This window comes from Onychomys torridus, chromosome 6 (assembly GCF_903995425.1).
Source record: "Onychomys torridus chromosome 6, mOncTor1.1, whole genome shotgun sequence".
NCBI classification, from domain to species: domain Eukaryota; kingdom Metazoa; phylum Chordata; class Mammalia; order Rodentia; family Cricetidae; genus Onychomys; species Onychomys torridus.
Window position 1 is genome coordinate 97294457 of NC_050448.1, and position 18867 is coordinate 97313323.

General features: G+C 43.9%; 1 long non-coding RNA gene across 1 annotated transcript in view; it reads left to right on the forward strand.

The window, feature by feature from the left end:
- Positions 1-18867, forward strand: part of LOC118586313 — a 44582-nt gene that overhangs the window by 14399 nt on the left and 11316 nt on the right. The window contains exon 2 of the long non-coding RNA XR_004945294.1: positions 8132-8202. This is a non-coding gene — a long non-coding RNA (uncharacterized LOC118586313). The remainder of the gene's footprint in view (positions 1-8131; positions 8203-18867) is intronic.

The following is an 18867-nucleotide window of genomic DNA, read 5'->3' on the forward strand; positions in this document are numbered from 1 at the left end:
TGGGAGCAGACACACATCCGGAGGCCTTTGCTCCTTTGTGTCACACAGATTCACAGTCGTCTATGTGGAGATGGTGGGTATAGAGGTAAATGCGGCAGTTGGGATGGCCTGCTTGGGAGTCCGCAGCTAGTACCTTCTGTGGAAATCCTAGAGCAGTAGTCCTCAACCTTCCTAATGCTGCAGCCCTGTAATACAGTTCCTCATGTTGTGGTGACCCTAACCGTACAAGTGTTTACTTCGCTGCTTTATAACTGTAATTTTGCTACTGTTATGAATTGCAATGTAAATATCTGATGGGCAACCCTAAGGGCTCATGTGTAGTTAGGAGTTTTCCTGCCTGGCCCAGTTAGGACAAATCTCTCTTACCCGCCAGTCCCATAGTCGCTCAGACCCAACCAAGAAAGCACACAGAAACTTATATTGCTTATAAACTGTATGGCTGTGGCAGGCTGCTTGTTATCTACTTCTTCTATCTTAAATTAACCCATTTCTGTTAATCTATACTTTGCCACATGGCTTGTGGCTTACCAGTGTCTTTACATGTTGCTTCTCATGGCGGTGGCTGGCGGTGTCTCTCTCCAACCTTCTACTTCCCAGAATTCTCTTCTCTCTTGTCCCGCCTATACTTCCTGCCTGGCCACTGGCCAATCAGAACTTTATTTACACAGAGCGATATCCACAGCACTTCCCCTTTTCTTTTTTTTTAAGGAAGGTTTTAACTTTTACATAGTACAATTACATATAACAAAACAATTATCAAGCAAGAATTACAGTTACAATATTAAAGAAGATACCCTATCTATCTTATATTTGTGAGTCTAAGGTTTTATATCTAGCTTATCTTTTATCATAATTGAGGAAATTATAACTATCTAGTCTTCAACCACATCAAAGACCTCAGAAGGATATAATATTACCTGAGAACCGGGAGAAGGATGTACACATTTTTCAGGAGTCTTGCAAGAGTAGACAGAGACAGCTGGCAGCCTGGACAGTCACCTAATGTTCCTTTGTAAAGTTGGAGCATTTGTCTTCAGCCCACAGGGCTAGAGTCTCTCGATCACTTCTCTCAGTGTCCTGTAGAATGTCTGGCAGTTTCCTCTGCGAAGCAGGAACCTGAAGGACCATTTTGTCAAACAAAGTTCAGTGGTCACCTTTCTATGGGTCCTGCATGTCCAGTTGATCGAGCAGTCCAGGCAAGAACAGTTTCTTGCCCAAATGGCTATTTTTGCAAGGTGAAGATAAACTCCATATGAAGTGTCTTCAATGCCCATCCTCCTCTCTGAAGTAAATTGGTGCTGTCAGGAGCAGACATGTCTCACTGTCCAGAAAGTCTAAATTTTAAAAGTATTTTAAATGCCATATTCTGTAGGTCTTTGAAGTATTTGAATATTACCTATCTGTCTGAAATATCTCTATGTATACGTAGAAGACTTAACTAACATGGCTACGAGTATGATTATCATAGATGACTAATTATTAATCTATTTTTAATTATCCATTACAATTTAAAATGAGCTATACAAACATAATACGTCAAACACGATTAGAAATATACACACAGTATAACAAAATTAACTTTAAGTTTGTATCAATAGACTAAAATCTATACCAATGTAAAACATTTAAATGAGTTGTTGCTCTTTAGAAGTAAGTTCATTAATCTACCTTTTCATCCTATCATATCTATGTCATATCCCCTTTTCTTCTTTAGAAAGAGATCACATTTATAATCAACCTGCTTTAAAGAAAAATATTGGTTTTTCTCTGTCCCACACCAGAGGGCTCTTCTGATTTGGGACACAAGAATCTCTTAACCCTTTCTTTTAGCAATATGTCTGGGTTTAGAGAAGGAGTGAGCCAATTCCATCTCCAAAGCCAACTTGATAATTTAGGGAATGTGGGCGTAGTTTGTCTTACTATTTCCTGCTGGACGGGGGCACTGTATCTTATGGGGACACAAAGAAAATTTTAGGATTATGGAGTAGTCCATTAGGGTGAACCTCTGAGCCAGTTGCCTTGAAACCATTCTGAATGTCAGATCATCTGGGCCATGGTGTCATCGGAGACCTTTCAGGTGGTCTTGGCTGATCAAACCTGATGTATCTTAATCTGGAACAAATCCATAGCCTCTGGCTTTCTGTGGAAACAAAAGCAGAGACTCTTTTCCAAAGCAACATATCCTTATATCCGAATTTTGAAGTCAAGGTACCTTTAAAATTTACATATTTGTTTAACTCAACAGCTTTTATGATCAAATCTTTTTCTGTGGTTAAAAATCCCAAAGACAAGACAAACCAGATTCTCTGTGTAATATCCATCTTTGTAAGACTGAAACGTCACTGTGGCTGCTGGCTCCACCCACCTCAGTTTCCCAACATGGCGGTGGTACAGTTTACTGCCAGCTCTGGGTCTGGAGCCATGTGTACCATCAACTATCAGAAGCAGTTCTATCAAAGCAGCGCATAGCCCAGAAACTTTTTTTTCTTTTTTTAAACTAGCAAAGGCTAAATCTACCACGCAGCAGAGTAAAGTGCCGCTTGTAGACTCCTCATTCCCGCCGCACTGCAGGTCAGATGCACACGCCAGGAACCCGCCATAGTAGTTCAAACCAGCAGGCTGCTGCTAACTTGAGAGAGACAACTAGGAAGCTGTTTTTAGCTCCGTCTTAGAATCTTTTTTCTCAGGTTTTAGGTGGAAACTCTTGCCAACACGTTGGGCACCATTTGTAGTTAGGAGTTTTCCTGCCTGGCCCAGTTAGGACAAATCTCTCTTACCCGCCAGTCCCATAGTCGCTCAGACCCAACCAAGAAAGCACACAGAAACTTATATTGCTTATAAACTGTATGGCTGTGGCAGGCTGCTTGTTATCTACTTCTTCTATCTTAAATTAACCCATTTCTGTTAATCTATACTTTGCCACATGGCTTGTGGCTTACCAGTGTCTTTACATGTTGCTTCTCATGGCGGTGGCTGGCGGTGTCTCTCTTCAACCTTCTACTTCCCAGAATTCTCTTCTCTCTTGTCCCGCCTATACTTCCTGCCTGGCCACTGGCCAATCAGAACTTTATTTACACAGAGCGATATCCACAGCACTCATGACCCACAGGTTGAGAACCACTGTCCTGGAAGGCTTGTTATTGGGAAATAAGGTTGGTAGGTATGACTTGGGCAGAGCGTGGAGAGCATTAGAGGTCTAAGCGTGGGCACTGACTGGGGAATGGGCAGTACTTTAATGAGCAGCTAGAATGGTTTTTTGTTGGGCTTTTTTTGTTTGTTTTTGTTTTGTGGTTTTTTGAGACAGGGTTTCTCTGTGTAACAGTCCTGGCTGTTCTGGAACTCACTCTGTAGACCAGGCTGGCCTCGAACTCTCAGAGATCCACCTGCCTCTGCCACTCAAGTGTAACAACCGTCAAAGGCACCACCACTGCTCAGCCCAACTGGAAGTTTTAAAGCAGAAAGTGACATAGCAGAGCAATACTTTCCAATAATTAGTCTTAAAATTGTATTTTAGATGACATCACACCATGTTACTTAAGGCAATTTTCGCACAAATACAGCGAATGTCCTTTGAGACACCCCCTCGAATGCCACTCACCCGCCAAAGATCCATCTTCATGTAAACTAGGAACTTACTGTGACATTGACATTCGCTCGCTAATCAGTTTAAAATGTACTCCTCCAGTATGGGGTGTCAAGAGTGGGAAAGTCTGACGATGAGGTGGGGCAAGCATTTTTCTGTTGAGGTTTCTTGTGAACTCAGAACTGCCCCAAACGCTGAAGACTTGTTTTTCTCCTTGTAGATAACTCTGGCAGCTGAGTGCAAAATGGAGAGGGTTTGGAGAGGACTAGGAATGTAAAGCTGCAAATGTAAAGTCAAGTACATTCACCTGAAACAGGTCCCCATCCAAGCGAGGTAGCCTGGAGCTTCTGGCTGCTCAGTTACATGGCAAATCCACATATAGAAGAGTGCACTTATAAATATGGGGAGATCAGCCAGGAAGCAATTGCAACATCTCAGACCTAGAGCCCAGAACAAAGCATCAACAAAGAGAATGGAAACCAGCTAGTGATTTTGGACACTCACAGGAAGGAAAATCTGTGGTATTTGATGATTCATGGGATGGGAGGAGAGCGAGGTCATAGAAGTGACCCTGAGGTTTGGCCAGCTGAGTGATCATTGTTTTGCAACCAGAAATAGGGAAAATCAAAACCTAAAACGTTGGGGGAGGAGACAAGAAACTGGAGCAGGGTGGAGGTGTGCCTTTGGGTTGAAGCCACAACATTTTGAGTCCACAATCAGCATTTCATGAAAGGGGTGGACCCAAGCATACCCACCACCAACATCTTGATGGCTGCGAAGTATATGGATGAGTTTTCTAAGCCAGGGTTTCCAAATCTGGAGAGTAGATCCTCTGCCAGAGGATGTTTTCAATCCCGTGACACTTCCAGTTCCTTCTTCCCACTGGCCCAGAAACACTACCCCCACCCCTCCCATTCCCCATCCCCAAGACTCAGAATAAAGACAGGATGCGGTGACTGCTGCTCACCTTTTCCGGGAGGGGCCCAGAGGATGTTTACAGGAAAGATTCCTTTCTGCCTTTGACTTAGGGCCTTCAGAATAGACATGGGGACCCCAGTGTGGAAGAAGGCCGAAGGGTCAGCTCAGATAGAAGTAAAAGATAAAAGCGAAGTGGAACTTCCCAAGAGACAAAGCTGGAGGGTAGGAGGAGACTGTCCCTTAGTGTGGAATGACATCTCAGGTTTTTCCTGTCCCCTCTTCAGCCCTACTGTTTTTATCCCCTACTCTTTCAAAATTGGCTTCCATCTACAAACAAAAATACTAAGTAGGGCCTGGGACAGGAACGTCCTGTAAAATACATGTTTCCCCCAAATCATCTGAAGCAATCACCATTTTCAAAGACCAAATCATTGTTATTGTAGTTGCATCAGGTAGAGTGATAGAATGATTAGGTCCACACTCGATCTGGCATGCAGTGGAGTTAGGTTTGGCCAGCCCTTCTGTTCAGTGGAGGTGTAGAGCTGGGCTCCAGTGTCTAGGTAAATCCTTACCTTTCCCTCCCTCGTGGGGTAGCTGTGACCAGTTACCTAGTGTGATGATTGATATCAGCTGTCAACTAGACAAGTTTCACAATCACCTCAGAGATGCCCCTGGACATGTTTGGGAGGGGATTTCTAGGTTTGATCATTCAGCTGGGAAGACCCACCCTAAACATGATCCCTAAGCTGTGATCCAAAGGGAAGGATGCGGAGTGTCAGCTTCCATCCCCTCTGCATCCTGACTGCCGACAGAATGTGATTAGCTGCCTCACTCCTGCTGCCATGATGGAATGTAAAATCTCCTCCACCTGGAAATGGCAGTGACTCCATCCTTCCTTAGGGTGCGTCTTGTCAGGTTGCTTTTGGTCATAACAATAAAGAAAGCAGTGAATACACCCACTTTCTTCATCAAAGAGGCAGAGGTAAACGATTGTCTAGTGTCTATAAGGTGCCTATGGAAAGTGATTAGCAGAGAAGTGGAAAGGCAGAGATTTGTGAGGCCTGGTGATTATAAGTCTTTGAAAGTCTTCTGTAATAAAAAGAAGGTAAATCCAACTTTTGGAAGTTTTATGTGAATGTATGTCTCCAAAAAAACTCAGTTAACAAGAATGACAGTGGCACAGGATCCATAAGATGTAGGGATCCTCAGATTTCCACACCTGTGCCCTGACACACACACACACACACACACACACACACACACACACACACACACATACACACACATCCATAAATGTAATACATTTTTTGTTTGTTTGTTTGTTTGAGGCAGGGTTTCTTTGTGTAGTCCTGGCTGGCCTCAAATTCAGAGAGCCTCCTGCCTTTGCCTCCTGAGTGCTGGGATTAAAGGCATGCACCTCCAATGCCTAGTTTGCAATACATTTTTTAAAAAGACACCTTGTTTGTTTGTTTGTTTGTTTCTTTAAATAAAAAGGCTCAGCTAAATCTTCTTCCAGGGTCTTGAAAACCTGTTAAAGCAGGATTTAGACACTTGAGCTCAGTCAGCTTCAAGGAGAACCTCCTTCTACACAAATGTTAAAGGAAATGTTAGTCCTTGCTGTTAGTTATCTGTTGGGAAAATGTACATGCATGTGGGGAGCACAGCATGTACCTCTGCCAGACAGCAAGCTCCCGATAGGTACAGGGCGGGGGGGGGGGGGGGGGGGGGGGGGGTTGTGCATCTGGGAAGGCTGTGCTCTAGGTAACAGAAGGCCACTAAATACCAATGCAAGCCAAATTCTTCATCTAAAGAACATGATTTGATTTGACAAAACATCCCAAAGCTAACCAATAGCCACGAAGCACTTGTGGACGTCTTTAAAGGCAGCACTGGCCCAGGCAATAGATAAGCTATTTGTAGCTCTTATTTTATCTTTTTTTTTTTTTTTTTTTTGTTTTTCGAGACAGGGTTTCTCTGTGTAGCTTTGCGCCTTTCCTGGAACTCACTTGGTAGACCAGGCTGGCCTCGAACTCACAGAGATCCCCCTGGCTCTGCCTCCCGAGTGTTGGGATTAAAGGCATGCGCCACTACCGCCTGGCCTCTTATTTTATCTTTTAAAAACTGTGGTGTATACACATAACATTCATTACCTTAGACAGTTTTTTAAAAGATTTTTATTACACTTCGTGTGTGTGTGTGTGTGTGTGTGTGTGTGTGTGTGTGTGTGTGTGTGCATTCTTGTATTCAAGTGTGGAAGCTGGAGATCTTTCTCAATCACAATGTGTTTTGAGACAGTATCTCTCCCTGAACCTGAGCTAGCTTATCAATTGGCTAGAGTGGTAGGCCCATGGGCTCCAGAGAGCTGTCTGACTCTGCCTCGCTAGAGCTGGGGTTACAATGTGTATTGCTGTACCCTGTTTTTTGTGGGTTCTAGGGGTCCAGGTCCTCATGTTTATGTGGTAACCACCTTACTCACTGGGTCATTTCCCCAGCCCCAAAGCTTCTCTTATTTTGTCTATGCCCTCAGGCTTCATCTAAAGAGATAATGAATATCAGAATTTCCTTTTGCTCTATGGCTGAGTAATATTACTCTGTATATCTGTACCATATTTGTTTGTCCATCTACTTGCTAAGGACACTGGGTTTCTTCATATCTTCACTATTGTGAGTAATGCTCCTTTGAGGGTGGGTGGAGCGACCGTTCATCCATAGCACCCTTATGACTACTGGTTAGGAATGTTCTTGGGTGGTTGTTTCTCACTTATTTACATGTGCATTAGATCAAGCAGCCAAATGCCCACAAACCAGAATCAAACTCAACTTCCTTTATTTCACTACCATAAGGACAATGGGTCTGGGGAGCCCTAGACTAAGATTTAGGGCATTGGGTTACTGGTCCCAGCCTTGCAGTCATTATTAGCTTTATTATTTTGTTACCGGGGCAAATTCTTTCATGCTGTGGGCCTATGATTCTTCATGACCTGTGAGAGTTGGATTTCCTTTCTAGGGTAATGGTCAACTCAGCCCATCTTGCCAAGTCATAAAAAGTCTTGTACCTCAGGCCAACTGGGCTGTTTGGTCATCCTACCTTCAGCCAGAGTCACACCTGGCACCAGATTAAAATGGGCCAAATTAAATGTAATATGCTTATTTATCTTCTTCTCCTGCCCCTCCCCCAAGAAATTAAAAGAGAATCCAGTAGCTGAGTCAGCCTAGGACAAAATTCCAAGCGTGTAATTTTTAACAGGCTTTTGGGGGAAAGGTTGCTTTTAGATCCAGTTAAAAAGTCATCCTCCATAAATGTTCTGGTTAGGGAAGGTTTGTGTGTTAACCATTAGACAAGAGCTGTTAAACTATCAGCTGAGGAACTTAAAATATTCCCTACCTGTAAAAACTAGCTTGGCTTCTCATGGACCCCAAACTCTAAAAAAGGTAGAGGTTTGGGGTGTTTTGTTTGTTTGTTTGTTTTTGTTGATTTATTTGTTCTCTCAAGGTATGTATTTCCGAGCCATGAGGTGGGGCACAGAACTATCACTCAAACGAATAAAATTAAAGTGGCTTCTTGCCTGATTCATAGTTATAAGGAAACCCCAGCCTGGAGTAGCTCAAAAGTTTCCCTCTCTTGCCCAGGAATGTGCTGAGATCTCAACTGAGCATCTGAGATTCAGCAAGACTCCAGCTGCCATCAACAGAGAAGGCTGGTGAGTGAGGTTAGCGAGGATTTGAAGACTGTTCTAGGAGTGTGGATGGAATACCCACTGACGGTTGGTATGGACAGAAGAAGTACTTCAGCTGTGTTCCTTTGGATGCCAATTTTTAGGTTAAGAATATAATTCTTGGTTTGTGAACAGTTACAATGCATGGCTGACTTGATTGGGTCTTGGCATGGGGTTCAAACGACAAGGAAAAAGTAAAGTAAACAAAAATATTTTTGTGAGTTCAGAAATAAAAAGATAGTTCCCCATATTGATTATTTACAGTAGACAACATTCTGGTGACTCTTTTCTTGCGTTATATTTTACAAAACCTTTCCATACGTATATAATCCAAGCTCATATATTACGACAAAATATGCAAAGTGAGTTCTTGTCATTCCTATTACGAGAATGCAGAAACAGACGCCAGAGAAAATGAGTCTGACCCACAGACCTATACGCTAGTGGCCATGCTTGCCTGGGCTCGACCCAGGTCTTCAGGATCAAAATCAAGACTCTTCATCAGAATGCAAGTGAAATTCTCTGTTTTAAAAACTCCTTCCTTCTAGTAAGTTTTGCTTATCTTTCTCCTACTAACACTATCATCTAAAGATAATTATTAACAGAGTTTTAAAGGGAGCGTTAAACGAGTAGAGAGCCAAAAACAATGTCAGGTAACAGAACCAGAAGAAAAAGAGAAACCAGCAAAGAGGTCTGAGTTTCGGGGTGGGAGTGAGGGTGGGGACGGGGTTTGGCCCATGAGGGGAATACTTAGCTAAGGGAGGTGGGAGAGGAGAGTTCATCTGCAAGTATAATTAAGAAAACCCCCAGGTTAGTGCTCAAGGGATCAATAGATGGGCTCTGGGAACATAGTTCCACAGAATCATGGGATTGTGGGTCCAGTGAACCCAATGCATACTGTAGCTCTCCAGATATAGACTGCTGCTTCCTCCAACAACACTGAAGAACAAGGCATCCATGGAAGGAGGCTGGGAAGTTCTCTTGAGGTTGAATCATCCTGAGAGGTTTTAGAAGCTGATGAAGCAAGTGTTTAAGAGTAGTAGGGCATCTCTATGCCCTCTCTTTCTCCTCAAACTCAAATATAGATAGATAGATAGAAAGATAGATAGATAGATAGATAGATAGATAAATGGATGGATAGATAGATAGATAGAGATGGTTTTGAAAAGAAGACTCTGTTAAGGCTGATTCCATAGGAGGAACCACATGCCTGAAACTGTAAACCTAGCTAAGAACCCATGGTTGGGAGCTCACAGGCCCCAGGGGTAAACTATTATTCTGCTAAATGGATGTAGTATCAAACTGCCCTCTAAATTCCTATTTTTATAGCTATAGATTATCATACCTGTCAGACCTCATTGGAAGAGGTTCTTTGTGCAGTGGATGACAGTTAACACAGAAACTCACAACTGCTCAAAGTATGTAAGGCCTGTGGAACCCTCAGCCACATTGAAGAAATCTATATCACAGCCCTGACTTCAAAGCTTAGGACCCACTGTAGGAGAGGCTGTGGAAAGATGATGAGGGCCAGAGGTTGGGGACAGTGGGAACAAACAATGTCTTCTGGGTAGGACAGGACCCCTGTACTCAAGAACTCACAGCAGCCGAGTTGCCTACACTAGATCTGCACAAGATCATTACTCAACATTCTGGCACAGAGAGGGACTCATGAGACCCACCTTCCAACTGAGAAGCTGTTGATAGTTGATGACTTTTAGGGGAGAGAGAGTCAGTTTCTTAGAGGGTGTGGTCCCTGGTAGACCAAATTTTTCTTTTTAAACCTCATGTGTAAATTTATTTACTCATTAAATAGCAAGAGTTGGAGAGGTGGCTTATCTGTTGGTCGTTTCAAATCTTCCTAAATTCTTTCCTCTGACTACTGTTCTTTTCCTTTTATGGGTAGACACACACACACACACACACACACACACACACACACACACAAACACACGCCACAAAGTCATCTTTGTGTGGTGTGTGTGAGGCTGGAAAAAGCATGGATGTGTTTGGAACAGCTGTGAGTATTGTGGCAGTGAGCTGATAAGCGAGAAAGAGCATTTTCCAGAGTGCTGGGCACTGAGATCAAAGCCCTCTGCAAATATTTTGATAGGAGGCAGCTGTGTTATAACAGAGTGAGCACTGACCTTCTCTACCAGAACTTTTCCTGGGTTCTGGTCCTACTGTTCTCTACTTCTTGTGACCCTAGCAGAGTTATTTATTTCTTTGGACCCCGTTTCCTCACCAGGTAGAAATAGTGATAACACTTCTTAAAATTTTGTTGTGACAACAAACTAAAGATATCTTAAAATGTGAACCAAGTGTTAGGAAGTATTACTCAGTTTTTCTTTTAAAAGAGGTTAACTGAGCTTGTGGCTGAGCTCCTGCAGAGCAGACAGCACTGTGCACCTGGCACTGTGCATGAGAGAAAGGAAGAGAGTGGGGGGCAATGCAAGGGTGGCAGACTAAATTGCTTAGGGATGTAGATGCCCGATCCCACACAAGCTCCCGAGGAGCCTTATAGGAAATAAGTATCAGAAATGTCCACTCAGGGGGACAGTTCGCTCCAATCTACCCTTCCCAACAACCAGGTTAGCATGGTCTATAGACAACAAAGCCCCCTCTCTTCATCATGACACACATGTGAATGCTACATGTGTGTCACAGGAGCCCCAGGGTAGAAAGAAAAGGCAAGGGCAGGTGATGTAGGCAGGCCATGGCTGGTGCATGTTTGGGGCCGGCTCTATCGGTTTCCTGGAACAGCAGCTGTGGTTAGAGACGAGAACTGAAGGGACAAGATACAGCCCCACCTGGGGAAGCAAAAACTAAAACGCTGGTACGCCATGGCCCTGGGTATTTACGTCAGATATTATACACCATTTGTTTGTACAAAAGGAGGGAAGACTGTGGACATTCATTTTTAATCCCTTTTTGTCAGAGGCTCTGTATTTCTGTACAATTAAGGATTATGAACGCTCTCTCTCTCTCTCTCTCTCTCTCTCTCTCTCTCTCCATATATATATATATATATATATATATATATATATATATATATATATATCTCATATGTTTATAAAATGGCCCACCTGGCTTTTTGTCCCAAAGAGACAGCAAGACCTAACTGAAGAACCCAGACCAAGGCCTCTTCAGGTTTCTTCCTCCCATCCTTTAACTTCGCTTGCCTAAGGAAGAGACAGTAAGCCAACAAGCTACTTAAACCATCGACTGTCCCTGCACGTTAGCTATTTTGATTTTCTCCTGAGGAAACTGTTCGACTTCTATGGTGGAGAAGGGATAGAGCAGAAAAAGCAAAGCATGAATGCTTCTGTTGCTGACCTCGGAATGCTAGAAAAAGCAAAGCATGAATGCTTCTGTTGCCGACCTCAGAAAGCTAGCATTCTCCCGAGTTACAGCCTATTGCTGTTGGGATTTGGGGAGATGGAAGAAGGTTCATCCAACAACCTACTGGAAAACATTTTACAAACAAGGATGGCATGTTGTCATTTGGGTATTAAGTATTGATTACTAATGTCTGTTCTCCTCTCAGGATTCTACCAGAATCAAAGTAATTCAAGTAGTTCAAATTAAAAACAAACAAACAAACAAGGGAGCACTGTCTGCCAGCTCCTATGCAGGTGGATGCAAAGACACACAGAGGGAAGTGATACCTGGTAGTCCTGCTGGCTCCCGAGTACTTACCACTACCTCTTTACAGGAGGAAACCATCCGAGCACCCGTGACTGGCCAGAACAGTTAGCCTGAAATGAAGTCTTGCTTTCTTCATGGGTTGTCTTGTTTGGAAGGCCTTTGATGAAAACTATGACCACTCTGTTTGTGACCTCCTTTTCCTTTTAGGATTTCACTATTTTATTTTATATTCTACGAGACCCCCCTTTTTAAGAAATTTGCAAGAAGCAGAAATTTGGTTGTTTATTTTTTTCCCAAACAGTCAAGTTTTCTGATTCCATTTATTCTATCCTTTCCCATTGTTTTGAAATATACCTTTACCTTAATTCTTATGTGTGGTCACCAGTCTGTGCCACTGTTATGTTCCACACGATTTAATGTGGCGGTTTTATAGTTTGATAACTGGCGAGTCAATTATCACCCCTTTAGTTTCTCTCATTTCTTGGTTAGTCTTGTGTATTTATTTTTCTGCACAGCTCACAGTCACTTTATATTCCACTGTAAAATCTCACTAGAGTTTTGATTATGATTTGTTTCTATCATCCACATAGAATATTATCTGAAAATCATCAGGTTACGATGAGATAGGAAAGTGGAACAGAGGTCTGGTGGTGGCGGTGCACACCTTTAATCCCAGCACTTGGGAGGCAGAGGCAGGTGGATCTCTGTGAGTTCGAGGCCAGCCTGGTCTACAGGGTGAGTTCCAGGACAGGCTTTAAAGTTACATAGCAAAACTCTGTCTCAAAAAAAACAAGACAAAACAAAACAAAACAAAAAAAATGGAACAGACATTTGAAAAGAGCAAGCTGAGGGTAGCCACATTGTCCTGCAGGAGAGGAGACAACCAAGAATCAGACACCTCAATCTCCGGTTTGGGTGATCTTTATCAATAATGGGCTGCTCAGGAGCAAGGATGAAAATGATTGGCGGGACTTAGGGCCGGCACTGGCTTTGGTAATATGAGAATAAAGGGGGTGATGGAGAAAGAGACAAAAAAAAAAAGACTTATTATTCAGTAAACTCGGAATAGAAATACCTGGTTTCCCTTGACTGAACAAGACATGCAAATGGCTTGTTGTTTTTGTTATTGTAAATATCCTCATAAAATGAAATTATCAGTGTGTCTGAAGAAAGCTAAATCATAGCTGACCTCTGTATGATCGTGTGTGTGTGTGTGTGTGTGTGTGTGTGTGTGTGTATGTTGGGCTAGAGATGCCTTCCTTGTGACATTGAGCACTCACGGGTATCAAGCCCTGCTTTCTAAGTGTGTGTGTGTGTGTGTGTTTCCCGTAGCATTTTCTTCCTTTGGTGTTCAGCGTTCCCAACTGCATTCCCCAGAGAATCTGGAAATGTTGGTGCACATCCATCTGGCAATCGAAGGATCTGTTGAACTGTGGGAAATAACTTCAGAGGTTATTTTCAGGTTATGACATTTAAATATTTCTCTGCAGGTCCAAAGCAAAGTTTATCTTTTTAAACTATAAAGACACCAGAGTCTTCCTTTAGAGAAGAGATTTCTTCCATCTTTAAAAAAAACAGCATTTGATATACAATCCTGCATTTGAAAACTGAAGCGCTAACAACATTCAGATGAAGCAGTCTGAATGTTTCAAACTGCATCTTGGATTTTTTTTTTCTCTCTTACCTAGGCATAAAACATTAAACTACTTGAGAAGAGGTCTTAAGGGTGGATCCCAAAACGTTTGGTTATAAACCAAACTTCTGAGAGCTGGTTGTGCTGGTACATACCTATAATTTTAGCGGCTGGGAAGTAGAGGCAGGAGGAACAGGATTTCAAGGCCAACCTCAGCTACATTGGGAGTTCAAGGCCAGCATGAGCTGTGTAAGACCCTGTCTCAAAAAAGCAGCATTAATAAATAAAATTATAGTCTACACTTTTAAATTTTCTGTTTTATGTATATGTGTGTTTTGTCAGCATGGGTACCTATATACCATGTGCATGCGGTGCCCATGGAAGCCAGAAAGGGCACCAGATTTCCTAGAACTGGAGTTATAGACCATTGTGAGCTGTCACGTGCATGCTAGGAATCTAACCTCCCTCCTCTGGAAGATAAATCAGCAAGTACTCTTAATCACTGGGCCGTCCCTCCAACCCACAGGCTTTTCAATATTTTCCTTTTCTGTGAACCCAGGATTCAGCAAGGAATCCCTGTCCACCCTGGGAATAACTGTTTTTCTCTAGGCTTCTCAGGCTCAAGACATTGTATAAATCTCAGGGATACTCAAGGCTCAACTGCTGCAACCAAGAAAAAGTGATGCTGTGGGACTGGGCGGTGATGGTGCCTGACTTTGATCCCAGCACTTGGGAGGCAGAGGCAGGCGGATCTCTGTGAGTTCAAGGCCAGCCTGGTTTACAGAGTAAGTTCCAGGACAGCCAGGGCTACCCAGTGAAACAAACAAACAAACAAAAAACCAAAGAAGAAGATGATGATGATGATGAAGAAGAAGAGGAGGAGGAGGAGGAGGAAAAGGAGGAAGAGGAAGAGGAAGAAGGAGAAGGAGAAATGATGCTCTGTACACTGGTTGTGCATGCGATGGTCTCATCCAAAGGCTTCTGGCTGCTATTTCTACAGTCCTTGTCAGCAATCAGAACACTTTCTGTATTTCCTTCAGTCACAGAAAGCTGGAACCAGGCAGTGCTAAATGAGTTGTTATTTCAGTCTAGACTCACTGACCCAACATGTGGGCAGATGTGGTAACTAGATTATTCAAGAGTTGCCAGCAACCACCCTTTCAACTGCTCTTATCATGCATCTTATGTATGGTCAACCACAACACATTATCTGAATCCTGAGGTCAGACCGTGAAAATAAACATGAAATAGCGATATAGTCTTGGAACATACCACTAAGTAGAATACACACATTTCAGCTGGGTAAGGTGGTCTATGCCTTTAATTCCTGTACTCTGGAAGCAGAGTCAGGGGGATTGTGAGATCAAAGTAAGCTTCAGTTGCACAGGGAGATCTTGTCTCAAAATATTGAGGGCTTGGGGTTGAGGAGATTGCTGGCAGTGAAGTGCTATCCTTGAGAGCAATAACATCCGCCTGAGTTCAGTGCCAGGTGTGGTGATGCACACTTGTAATTCTAGAGCTGAGGACGTGAAGGCAGGAGGATCCTTGGTGCTCTCCCCAGCCAGTCTAGCCTCCTCAGTAAGTTCCGGCCAGCAAGAGACCCTTCCCCAGAAAAGGAAACAAAGAGAAACAAGGGGAAAGCATCTGGGGAATGAGAGCTTCCACATGCATGTGCTGCACATGTACACACACACAGAGAGAGAGAGAGAGAGAGAGAGAGAGAGAGAGAGAGAGAGAGAGAAGGATATTCACGTTTTCGGTTTTTACTCCTCTTGACATTACTCCCATTTTCTCCATCCAGTCTTAATAATATCTCTTCTATTTTTTTTCTTTTCCATTTCTTTATATCCGTTGGTATCATCAAGTTCATAGTTCAAGTCTTCATCTCTCATCTGGTCCCCGGTAGAAGCCTGTTGAAATAGTCTCTCTTGTCTTTCCAGTATATAGCCCACCTGTAATATTCACCTGCTCAATGGTTTGCTGTGGCCTACTGGCCCAGATCATTGATGTGAATTCCTCTAACTTTTGGTCCTGACCCCATGCTTCCTGCCTCATCCCTGTTGTTCATCCCTTGGTACTTTGTCCTCCTACTGCACAGAGATCCTGGCGCTGTCCCTGCTTCCCAGAAGTGGTAGAGTGAAAATACTCAGAGAACAGAGGCCAACAGCGAGACCACAGCCACCCACAGCTGTCACTGCCGAGGACTCGGGTGTGCAGCTACTCTAGCTGCTTGTTTCCAGTCCCCTGAGCAGGACCACCTCCCTGGGGAGAGTCTGCGATGCCTTCCACAGTTCCCAGAGGACCAGCCATTGAGCCAGGGTTGGAAGTGAGGCGCTGTGTCATTTAGAAAGGTTTATGGACCTGATTTTTCCAGTGCTCATGAAGAAGCATTCATGCGGCAGGCCATGTTCGCAGACCTGAAACGACCTCTTATGTTTTCTAAGATATTTTTGAAAAACCCACCACCTCATCTCTGGTTGCTCTATAAATACTTTTGTCTGTTTCTGTTTCCCAGAATTTTATCAGTAAAAGACATCTACCTCTCACACAGGCCCACCAGCAGGTCAGCCTTGATCTTTTTTATTTTCATACTGACTAGGAAACCTTATGTCCTGAGATGACCTAAAAGTATGAGGAAAAGCTCCAGCGTCTTTTCTAACAAGAAAGAAGGAAAATAATACACAAGCGACTCGATGCAGAACACTAACCTGACCTTGAGGGAATTCTAAAGAACGAGTAGACACAATCACTGTCTCCAGAACTTAGAGTTGGATGCGGAAGTTAAGTCAGGAATAGCTAGAATAATAGCACTTGTTTGTTGGTTTGGTTTGGTTTTTCGAGACAGGGCTTCTCGGTGTAGCTTTGTGCCATTCCTGAAGCTCACTCTGTAGCCCAGGCTGGCCTCGAACTCACAGAGATCTGCCTGGCTCTGCCTCCCGAGGGCTGGGATTAAAGGCGTGCGCCACCGCTGCCCGGCTGATAGCACTTATTAAAGCAGTTGTAGTCTGGGTTATGTTCAAATAACAAACCGTGGGGGTGAAGAAGAGTGAGCCTGTTTCTCTCCTACATGGAAAATGGGTCTTAATAGAGGGTGTCTGCTTTAATCCATCAAAAGGGGCTAGCACGTGAGAGGCCCTAGGTTTGCTCCTTAGGTGCAAGTGAATAATAACAATAACAACAAATAGTAAAGAAGAGAACACAGGGAAGACGGCAAACCTGGAATGAGGCTAAAATTGTAATTGTATCATCCTGTAAAACAGGAATGTACCAAAGCAGTATCTATGCGTTAGACCAGGGATATAGAGCACTTTTAAGTTGCTGAGCCAAAGTTTAATATAATCAGAGCAGCGTTCGAAAATATCAGAGCCGGGCGGTGGTGGCGCACGCCTTTAATCCCAGCACTTGGGAGGCAGAGCCAGGTGGATCTTTGTGAGTTCGAGGCCAGCCTGGTCTACAGAGCAAGATCCAGGAAAGGTGCAAAGCTAGACAGAGAAACCCTGTCTTGAAAAACCAAAAAGAAAAAAAAAAGAAAAAGAAAAAAAGAATATCAGGCAGTATGTAACAACCTCCAAGCCCCATTTACTCAGCTGTAAGCACATGGTTGTCAATACTCCACTCATGGGGCTGTTTCAGGAGGAATGATATTTGCGCTGTGAACACTTACGGTGTGCACTAGGTTATCCGCAGGTTTTTTTGTTTTGTTTTGTTTTTTAATCATGGTAAAATACAGATAGCAAAAACTTTCCACTTAAAATAAATTTCAAGAGTGGAGCTCACGGCTATCAACTACATTCACGTTGTTGTGCAGACATCACCCCATCCATTTCCAGGATGCTTTTTCTGCTGCAGACCTCAAACTGTAGTCCTTAAACAGTGACCCCATTTCCTTTGCCTTGAGCAACCATCAGGCTTTCTGTCTGTCTGTGTGAGTTTGGCCGCTTGACTGAAGTACAGTCATGCACTCTGTGTCTTCTGGGACTGTTATACTTCGTTCAAGATGTCTTCAAGATTCCTCTGTGTTTTCGCCTGTCTTGGAATTTCTTTCTCACTTAAGGCTGGAAGATATGCCATCAAATATCTCATCTTACTGCATCTTCACCGTCCAGAAGAACATAGCTGGCTGGAGAAAGAGCAGAGGGGCCGGACTGACACAGCCCAGCTCCTCCCACCCACTCTCCCTGTGCGTCCTGCTTCCCGCAGGTCAAGGGCCTGTCACCACATCTGGCACGGGAGGGCTACTGTAGGAAGATTTTCTGTTGTTTTTGATCATCTAACACCATCTCTTCAGCTTTTCTTCTTAAGTGTTTGTTCATGAATGTGGTAGGTGTACGTGTGTGTGTGTGTGTGTGTGTGTGTGTGTGTGTGTGTGTGTGTGAAGGTCAAAAGGGCGACCTTGATGCCATCCACCTTGTTTTTTGAGACAGAGTCTCTCCCTGGCCTGGGGGCTGGATGACTAAGCTAGGCAAGCTACCCAGTGAGTGCCAGGGGTCTGCCTGTTTCTTCCTCCCCAGTGCTGAGAGTACAGCCATGGGCCACCACACTTGGCTTTGTTTGTTTGTTTGTTTTTATTTTTTCGAGACAGGGTTTCTCTGTGTAGCTTTGTGCCTCTCCTGGAACTTGCTTTGGAGACCAGGCTGGCCTCGAACTCACAGAGATCCGCCTGCCTCTGTCTCCGCTGGGATTAAAGGCGTGTGCCACCACCGCCCGGCTTTTTTTTAGATTTATGTATTTATTATGTATACAGAAGAGGGTGCCAGATCTCATTACAGATGGCTGTGAGCCACCATCTGGGTGCTGGGAATTGAACTCAGGACCTCTGGAAGAGCCCTTAACCTCTGAGCCATCTCTCCAGCCCCCACACTTGGCTTTTTAAAATGAATGCAAAGTATCAAACTCAGGTTCTCATGCTTACACGGCAAAATTTTCTCAGTTGACCACTCCTCCGCCTTCAGCTCATCTTCACAGTAGTCCCCCCCCCCATTTCTCTCTTCTTCCCCCGTTTCTCACCCTTCTCTTTCTACCCATGCTGGAGTGTTGAACTCAGGGCCTCCGACATGCTAAGCTTATGTTTAGCCACTGAGTCACACCACCAGCCCATAATCCCTCTCTTGCTGGAGGAAATCCATCTGTGCTACCCACAGGAGACCAATCAGATCGGTGGGCCTCATCCTTCAACAGTTGCTGATTCCAAAATGATCACATGGGTGTGGTCAGGGTGCTTTCCAACACTTTGAGGAGGCTGTGAGCCAAGAGTTACAGGCGTCCACTTTAATCTTAGTGGGGAAATGGCAATTCTGAGTGACATCTGAGTCCCTCGATCTAGACATGCCTGAAGCCAGCTACCTCCGTCTGCTTCCCAGAGACATGACGGA